Source organism: Mauremys mutica, chromosome 7 (genome assembly GCF_020497125.1).
Source record: "Mauremys mutica isolate MM-2020 ecotype Southern chromosome 7, ASM2049712v1, whole genome shotgun sequence".
NCBI lineage: Eukaryota > Metazoa > Chordata > Testudines > Geoemydidae > Mauremys > Mauremys mutica.
Genome location: NC_059078.1, coordinates 85,761,828 through 85,771,183, shown reverse-complemented (window position 1 = coordinate 85,771,183; position 9,356 = coordinate 85,761,828).

Genomic DNA, 9,356 nt, shown 5'->3' with positions numbered 1-9,356 from the left:
TTTTAATGCATTTTTTCTTTATTCTTTGACCTCAAAAAACAATCAGAAAAATGTCAGAGTAGGCCCAAGCAGCTCTCATTGCAAATTGCACACTTGAACAATATAAAATGAGAAATCTGGAAAATTTAGATTTTATTTTTAATGAGCAAGAGAAATAAGAACATAAAAATGGCGGAACCGGGTCACACTTCGGTCCTGTCTACAGCAAGCAGAGCTGAACTGTGTTTAAACCACTAATTAGCACATTACACCCTGTAACTGGATCTGGCAACATAGTAGTTTTGTTAGCATGGATAGGATATTATTGATAAGGCTGAATTTACCAACTGATATCAAAGTCCTTGTTTCCATGATTTTAAATGTTTATGATTAATTTTTGATTGTTTCTTTATGAAAATCAATGAGAAGTACAAAAGGTAAGTCCAGCTGGTATATGTTTCCAAATACTCATACTTCACAGGATCTCCAAAAGAATTATGGAATTATACAATTTTACAACTTGTCAAAGCTGTAAGACTGGACAATACTACATACACATAACGTTATGGCAGGGGTAACAGTAATAAAATGAGAAGACATATGTGACCAGGGAGGGGAAGAAAGGACTGGTGGGGGTACAGAGAGGAAGAGTTATGTAGAATGGAGCCTGGCATTCTTTGAGCCATCTCAACATTTTTATCCAAATGTATCTAGAACCAAGGTCCACCTTTCTTTAAATTCACATAATTGCTCTTTATGGTGAAAAGCTATTCTTCCTTTGGATTCTCAGATAGGTCCAAATACCACAGCTCTTATTTTGGGCATAAGCCTACACTTCCATTTTTGTAAAATCACACACTTGGTGATCTCTGCAGCCCTCAAGAACCAAAGTCTTTGTGGCAGAATTAAACCCAGCCTAGTAGGTAAACAACCTAGGATATAATTTTCAGCTGACATTCACCTGCTGAAGCTGAGCAGTTTAAACTCTTGCATCCACCTCTTTCCACAGCTGTCTGACTCCAGACAGTCCCATAGTACATGCATCAGAGTACCTTTTTCTTTGTTACAAGACTAACAAACGTCAGAGGATAAGACCTTGCTCTTCTTCAACCGCTGTGGCATCCAATGCATTTTGAATAAAAATCTTTTCTTGTATCCAGCAGAGCCTGAGATCCACAGAAGCATTTTTAACATTACATAATATGCTCTGCCACTGGCATTCTTTTAAGAGCTGTAATAAATCCCCTTCCCAGACTTTCACAAAACTTCAGACAGGGGTGGGCAAACTTTTTGGCCCAAGGGCCACATCTGGATATGGAAATTGTATGGCAGGCCATGAATAGTCACAAAATTGGGGTGGGGGAGTGGGTTGGGGTGAGTGCGCTAGCTGAAGGTGCTGGCTAAACAGGTTCTGGCCAGGCCCCTATTAGCCCAGCTCGAATTAAGGAGTATTATAATTAGTACTGGCTGGGTGTGGCTTGCCAAAAGGCTTAAGGGAAAACACCTGCAGGCCTTGTTAGCCAGGAGGCTATATAAAGCTGGCAGGAACCAAGCAGAGGGGGAACAGGAAAGGGAGAAGTTAGTGCCTGTAGGCCCTAGCTGGCTGAAGAAGTAGTAGCCGTCTGTGGGTCCGTGGGCGTTGCCATCCCGGACGAGCCCCCAAATTGTCGAAGAAAACTTAGTTCTCGCTTTTTGTTTGGGTGCAGCAAAATTAAATACTTTATTATTTCTCCAGTAATTACCATGGAGGGAGAGAGTGCCATAGGACACAGGGTCCTGGACAGGTCTCTCAACTGGTAAACAATTACATCAAGCCTTTATACCTTTGTTACAGACAAGCTTAGACAATCATGGAGACAGTAAAAAGCAACAAATACATTTTGTTTATACATAAGCTTTTCTGCTATCTTACTAGAAAAAGCAAGACTGCACATTGCAAGGTCGTAATACTTTCACACAGTTCACTCTGTCTTACATTATCTTGCTTCTACAAATCTCACGTCATAAGGGTCACAGTATGGCCTGACTCTTGCTAACTGACTAACATGCATTAAAATCCCCTTCAAATCCTTATTAATTCTTTCCTTGCTTCCACAGAAGCTAGTTGTTCCCCAGGGAGCTGGCTGGAATGGACTGTATATAAACAGTGGTGGGAACTGACACAAAGAATAGAAGAGTACTGGTGCTTGCGTATTAAGTGGTCTCCAACTGATTTTTGGAATGGAGCAGTGAAGGGCTCTGTTACAGGTGGGGTTGGGGATGAGGTATTTGGGGTGTAGGAGGGTGATCTGGGCTGGACCAAGGGGTTCAGAGGGTGGGAGGGGGATCAGGACTGATCTCCCAAAAGCAGCAGCATGTTATCCCCTCACCCCACCCCCTGGCTCCTACATGGAGCTGTGGCCAGGTGGCTCTGCTGCACACTGCCCCATCTGCAGGTGCTGCCTCTGCAGCTTCCATTGTCCATGGTTCCCGGCCAATGAGAGCTGTGGGGGCAGTGCATGGAGGGGAGCCCCCTGGCCACGCATCTGCATAGGAGCCCAAGCGGGGGACATGCCACTGCTTCTGGGAGCTGTGTGGAGCAACCCCACTCCCCAACAGGAGCTCAAGGGCCGGATTAAAATGGCTCATGGGCCAGATGCGACCCGCAGCCATAGTTTGTCCACCTCAGACTAAGAGTTCCTCTTCATTAACAAAGTATACATAAAGGACAGACTCTTGGAGTTTAAGTATCTTTTTTTTTGTATTTGAAGTTGAGTATTAGCTCTATACCTAGATTTCAAATGTTTGCTCCTGGGGTAACTCCCACAAAGTATTTAGCTTGCACATCTTGAAGGGACTATTCAAATTAAGTGGCTCATCAAGGAACATTTAATTCACAATGGACCATGGGGAACTCCCATCTACACTTAAGGGACTTTCCTGCTCTGACTAGTCGAAGTCATGCATGGACGTGAAACTTGCCCATGTGATTCCAAACTCCATCTCTTACCAGTAATTTTCCACTAGCTGTGCTGAGGGCTTTGTTTGAAACAATCGATTTTCCTCCACATGGCAGAAGCTATACAAGGTGCTTGAAACATCTCTATTTTGCCTCTTTCCTGCTCAAATCTCTTGACTATGGATTTATACTAATAGGAGCATTCTAACACAGGGACTGAGGACCTTCCAATGATTTGGAAGCAACAGAGACTTGACTTAAGCCAGCAGTTTATTCCATCACTGCTACAAGCCTGAACCAAAAACTTTGCAATTATTGTATGTATTTGATTTCTTGAATCAATTTTAACTCTCACCTTTCTTTCAATAAATAAACCTTTAGATTTTAGATACTAAAAGATTGACAACCGCATTATTATTGGGTAAGATCTGAGTTATATATTGACCTGGGTGTGTGGCTGGTCCTTTGAGATCAGAACCACCTTTTATTTGATTAAATTGTTTTTAAAGAACCACTCATCTTTAAGTCTAGTGTTTTTGGTGATGATACAAGGACTGGAATGCCTAAGGAAACTGCTTTTCTGACTTCTTGTTAGCCAGTGTGGTGAAACTGAAGTCTGGTATAGCTTATGGGAGAACAAACACCAGTTTTGGGGTGTCTACCCTATTTCTCAGCAATTATTCCTGAATTTGGTATTCTCAGCTGTGACCCACAAACGCATGGTTACACCTGGTTACACCTTCATGCAGCCACCATTGTAGGCACCTTATTTTTCTTCACTGGACAAAAACAGGCACCAAGGAGACCTGTAGGGAGAATTGGCTGTATTAATACATGTTCTGTTTTCACCTGTATGGACATAATGGTGTTAGGATGCTGTAACCAGTATGATATCTGTGACACAATAAAAGCATAATAATTATGTGGGTCTAGGAAACCTCCAACTTTCCCATAGGGAGTTGAAATTTATTAAATGATAGTTATAGGCACTGATCAAGGCTCCATAAAAATAACTCTAGTAAGGTTACTAAATTTTCAAAAATAAGGTGGAGGGATAGATACAGGTAGGCCACTGAGAATATAGAGGTCCCTAAGCAGAATATTCATTTTTATTGCATTAACCCTCCCACACAGGCGCAGGGAGGGAGGATGCCACCTGTTTGTATCACTATGTAAGAGATCACAGGATATACATTTATCTTCACTAGTTTGTTAATCTTTTTGGTACTTTTATAGCTAGACACTTAATAGCATCAATTTGCCTATGGAAATTCCATTGAGAGAAAGCTACGCTACACGATAACTGGCCAATTTCCAATAGCTCTGATTTTTCCCCAATTAATTTTGTAACCAGATATTGATCTGAATTTTTGACTTAGTGATAAAAGGGCTGGAATTGTGGTTTCTGTCTTGGATGTAAATAAAAGGGCATCATCAGCCAATATCAATTTATGCTCCCTGGAAATGAATTGTATGTTTCCAATAGCTTGAGCCCATACAGCTACTGCCTACAGCTCGAGAGCCAAATTAAAATGTAATGGAAACAGTGGGCATCTGTGCCTAGTACCCCTGAAGAGGTCACATTGTGGGTAGTGATGCAAGAGGTTGAATGAGAGTATCATAGTTGGATCCTGGAACGATACAAGGGTCCAAATCTATATTTTTGTAGCATATAAAACACATACCTCCAGCCCACCCTATCAAAAGGCTTTTCTGCATCTAAGGCTCAAATGGCTTGTGGTTTGGGGTCATTATATTTCACTTGCTGTGATACCAATAAACTGTCAAAGGTTATCAGAGCCACAACAGCTTCAGACAAGCCCAACTTCATTTGGGTATATGAGAGAGCTCCAACCCTTCTCCCGCCTCACTACCAGAACTTTTGACAATATTCTGACATTACTGTTAATAAGTAAAACTGGCCTATAATTAGAACATAGCATGGCATCACTTCCTGGTTTAGGACTAACTGAAACTAGGATTTCCCTGAGGGAGAAGGGTGCCCTCTGAAAATGACTCATTAAACATTGCAGTTATCTTGTCAGACAGGAGTTCAAGGAAGTGTCTACAGAATTCAGCACGGAAGCCAGCTGGTCTGGAGCTTTCCTCACTTTTATATTTTTAATCATCTTAATTAACTCATCCTCCGTTAGGGGAGCATCAAGATTTCCATGTTGGGCTATGATGATTTGTGGTAATGTTTCTAAAAAATGATCCAAAGTATCGATGCAGGAGTTTGCATCCAGTTTGTACAGATATTAGAGAAACTAAAGAAATATTAATAATCTTTAGATCATGTACATAATTTACCATGTTTATACAGATAGTTGGCATTCCACATGCTGAGACCCTTTGTCTAACGTGGTATGCCAGCAACTTGACAGCTTTTCCACCTTATTCCCAGAAATCCTGAGTCAAAATAGGGCAAACTCAGCCTGTGCCAAGTGAAGTTTGTTGAGTTAATATCTATAAGCAGGGGTGGCTCCAGGCACCAGCACGCCAAGCATGTGCCTGGGGTGGCAAGCCACGGGGGGCGCCCTGCCGGTCGCTGTGAGGGGGGCAGGAAGGCTGCCTTCGGTGGCTTGCCTACAGCAGGTCCACCAGTCCTTCGGCGGCAATTCAGCGGTGGGTATGCCAAAGCCGCGGAACTGGAGAACCTCCCACAGGCATGCCCCCGAAGGCAGCCTGCCTGCAGTGCTTGGGGTGGCAAAATACCTAGAGCCGCTCCTGTCTATAAGTCATCAGGGATCACAACAAATCTGAAGCTGGGGCTGTGGCATAAGACAAATCAAGCTATTTTACTTTTTTCTCAAGAGCCATCATATTTTCTCCATGTTCCCTCTTCTTGGAAAAAGTGAAACTAATAATTCTACCCTCACAGAGGGCTTGGATGTCTATCACAATAGTGTGCTAGAAGATGTTGAAAGTCCGTTTGTCTCCAATAACAGGCAATTTTTTTTCCAATAAAAATGTTGAAATAGGGATCTAATAAACATGAAGAATTAAATTTCCATATACATGGCTGTTACTTACTTGGATCTGTTGCTATTCAGAGTTACAGAGGTATGATCAAAGACAGTAACTTTATCCAGGCAGGAATTAACTACAGAATTAACCAAGTCCCTGGAGAGGGGAATGGGATGCATATACTGGGGAAAAGTATGAATAATCCCAACTCTTTGGATGTATGAGCTGCCAGGTATAACATAGTCCCAGGTCTTTAATGTGCAATTCCAGAGCCATTCTTGTTTTAGTTGGTTTATGACACTGAGGGCCAGATTCTTCCACAGAAGGATCAAGCCCTTAATTAAAAACCGCTGCAATCACAACAGGGATATGGGGTTCTCTGTCAATTTAGTAAAATAACCTATGAAAGGTTTCAGGATCATCAAGGTCAGGCTCATTCATATTAGCAATGATTAGTTCAGATCCATTTATGGTGACTTTAAGTGTTAAGAATCTGCTCTGATCATCTGAAATTGACTCAGATCAGTGCTTTGTATGTATACATACAGTGGATACATATACAAGAGTATGACTATCCCTCTAGATCTGGATGGGAAGCAGTCACATTCTAATTTAGCAGCCTCATTAGAGGTGTGTCCTACTAAAGCACTGTATCTGCCTTTCCTCTCTTAAATAAAAAAATACTTTCTTCTAATTGGAGTGTTAAATCCCTTTATATTCCAGGAAATAAAACCACTTCAGGACCAATTTAAGAATTATTTTTTGTCATGCATGATCTTACAAATGAGACTAATGGAATTTTGTGTCATGTGCTCTATTGCATCTCATTCTACTCCCCACAGAGGACCCCCCCCAAGAGGGGAAGTCTATGAGTGAAATGCCCCAGGACACTTATTCAGCATTATCTTGCTAGATGCTCACCACCTGCCAGACCTCCAGGGAACAAGGTAGGTGCAGGAAAATTGGGGGGCGATGTCAGTGTTAGTTACAGCTACCTGCAGAAGCTTGATGGAAATCATTGTCATGAAGGGTAGAATTTTCCCGAGTATGAAGATCAGGAGGGAAGAAGGGGAAAGAGACAGACATGAGGCAAGACACTGCGAAGGGGGCACACGAGACCCCAACAGAACATCATAAAATGAAAAAAAATATATATAGCAACATATGAACATTCAAATACTTGGCAACACATGGGATCAATGTCATCCATTATCAGGCATTGAAAGAACACTTCAAGCTAAATATAGCTAAAATGCTCTGATACGCCAGCAGGTTCAGGCATAGGCAGCTTGTCACTGCTCACCAGGGTCATCCCCAGCATCCAAACCCTTAAATGGCTTTGAAAAGTATTATAAATAACTTCACACAGGATACATCCCCAGCAAAGATCTGGAAGGTTTGATGTTTATATTCCATAACACAACAAGTGTTGTGCTGATGGTTATATCAGTCTCTGAGTTGAGTAGGATGCAATGGACTGAGCAGGGTTTTGGGTCAGGGACCCTCTCTACCAAATGATTACAAGTAATTCCTGCTGGAATTACCATCTCCTGTATTTCAAACAATAAACAATTAATCCAACTACTACCCCAACCTGAAGTGCAGGTAGGTAAGCCAGTATCCCCCAACACGTAGTTTGCACACTAAATGTGTTTGATGGTTACATTATAATCTTGCAACAATGTAAGGAGATAAGCAAAAGCGAGCATAGGAACTTCCCTTACTATCATCCCTCGGTCCATGCTGCAGCTATCCACCAGCAATAGCACGACAATCTAAATCAGAGATCTGTTCTCAGGATTCCCAACAATGTGCAGACAGCTCTGAGTCACCGCTGTTCACTGCAGTCTCTGTTTGTGTCTTCAGATTCCTCAGCTCCTCTGTGCAGCAGAAGCAGGTTTTCAATATCACTACCTTTATGAGAGGCCAGCTTTCCATGCATAAAGCAACCTAGTGGTTGCTAGGAAATGGTTCAGTTAGGATTCCTATTGCCTACCAGTGCAGGGTTTGGATGAGAGAGTTTTATGTTTCTACTCCCTCAGCATCAGGCAGCTCATTAAAGAGATCACAGGAATGATGATTTACAGTTAGCAAGGCCGTGGCATTCAGGATTCAGCAAAACCCCCATACAGAAAACACAGCATATATATGGGATCCAACTTCACCACACCAAATTCTGGGCAAAGTATGTGAGGAGTAAACATAATGGGGGCTAGTTAGATCTGCACGGCTGTCAAAGAAAAAGTACCAGCAGTTAGAATATTCAGAAATAAAATACATCAAAAGTAGTTTATAGGTTATTTATGAAGCTCTCCACCTCCTGAGGTTTTTGGAATGATTAGGTCACTCCTCCCAATACTACATGAAACAATGGAGAAAACCACCATGTAGTATGTTAGCCCTTTTTGTTCTCCCCTAGGCCTGGCAAAACTGCCCTCTATCCACAATATCCCTTGCAAAATCTTGAGAAACCATTGCCCCAGAGCTCTCTTCCCCCTGGCCTTGAATAGATTAAATTTCTCAGGTTTACAATCAATCAATGTTCAGTGCTCTGGGCTCTTAGCCCCAGGGGCAGGTTTTGGGGACAAAGACCTGTGGCCTCTTCCTCGGGCAGATCAAGAATTTCTATTAAAAGGCTGGGGATAAAATCCAGAGGTTTCCCTTGTTCTGCTCCCTCAGGAACTCCTCTGATTCTAAGGTTGTTTCTGCATGATCTGCTTTCCAGATCAGCTAATTCCCTTTAATTAATTTTTTAAATAATTTTTTTTGCGAACAGGGGCTGCTAACAGGGAGTTTTGCAAGGGAGTTCTCCAGGTGAAGGAGGAGCAAATAAAGTACCTTTGGGGTAAGTGACTGTAGTGTGTTTGTTTGTTTGGGGGTTACTTGCTGTGGGCTGAGCTTGTGTTTGTCAGTCTGTTTGTTTGGTTGTTTGAAGGACTGTGTGCTGTGGCTGGCAGTTGGAAGCTGTGAGCTTCAAAGGAAGGTCTGAAAGCTAGAAGCCTCTTGTAATTGGCTGAGCCTTAATCAGTGGGCGGGGCATTCACACAGGCCAGGGCTTTATAAAGCAGCGCACAAGCAACCAGGGAGCTTTGCGACCAGGGGCTGCTAACAGGGAGTTTTGCAAGGGAGTTTGGGAAGGGAGCGGGGGTCCCTTGCCAGTTCTATCTGTTTCCCTTTATTCCCCTTAAAACCTATAAACCAAACTACATTCAAAACTTCTTGCTTTAAACAACCCCTTCATTAACTAGGAGACAATGCAGGCAGAGGCCCAGCTGCAGAGTAGGGGCTATCCAGTTTACTGCACTGAGTGTAGTATGTATGAGTACCTGCCCTGTGGGCGGGTGGCGTATGTGTGCATTCGGTGCAAGGAGCTCCTGGCCCTCAGAGACCATCTACAGACTTTGGAGGCCAGGGTGGCGGAACTGGAGGAGCTAAGAGAGGTGGAGAGATATGTTGATGAGGCTTTCTGGGA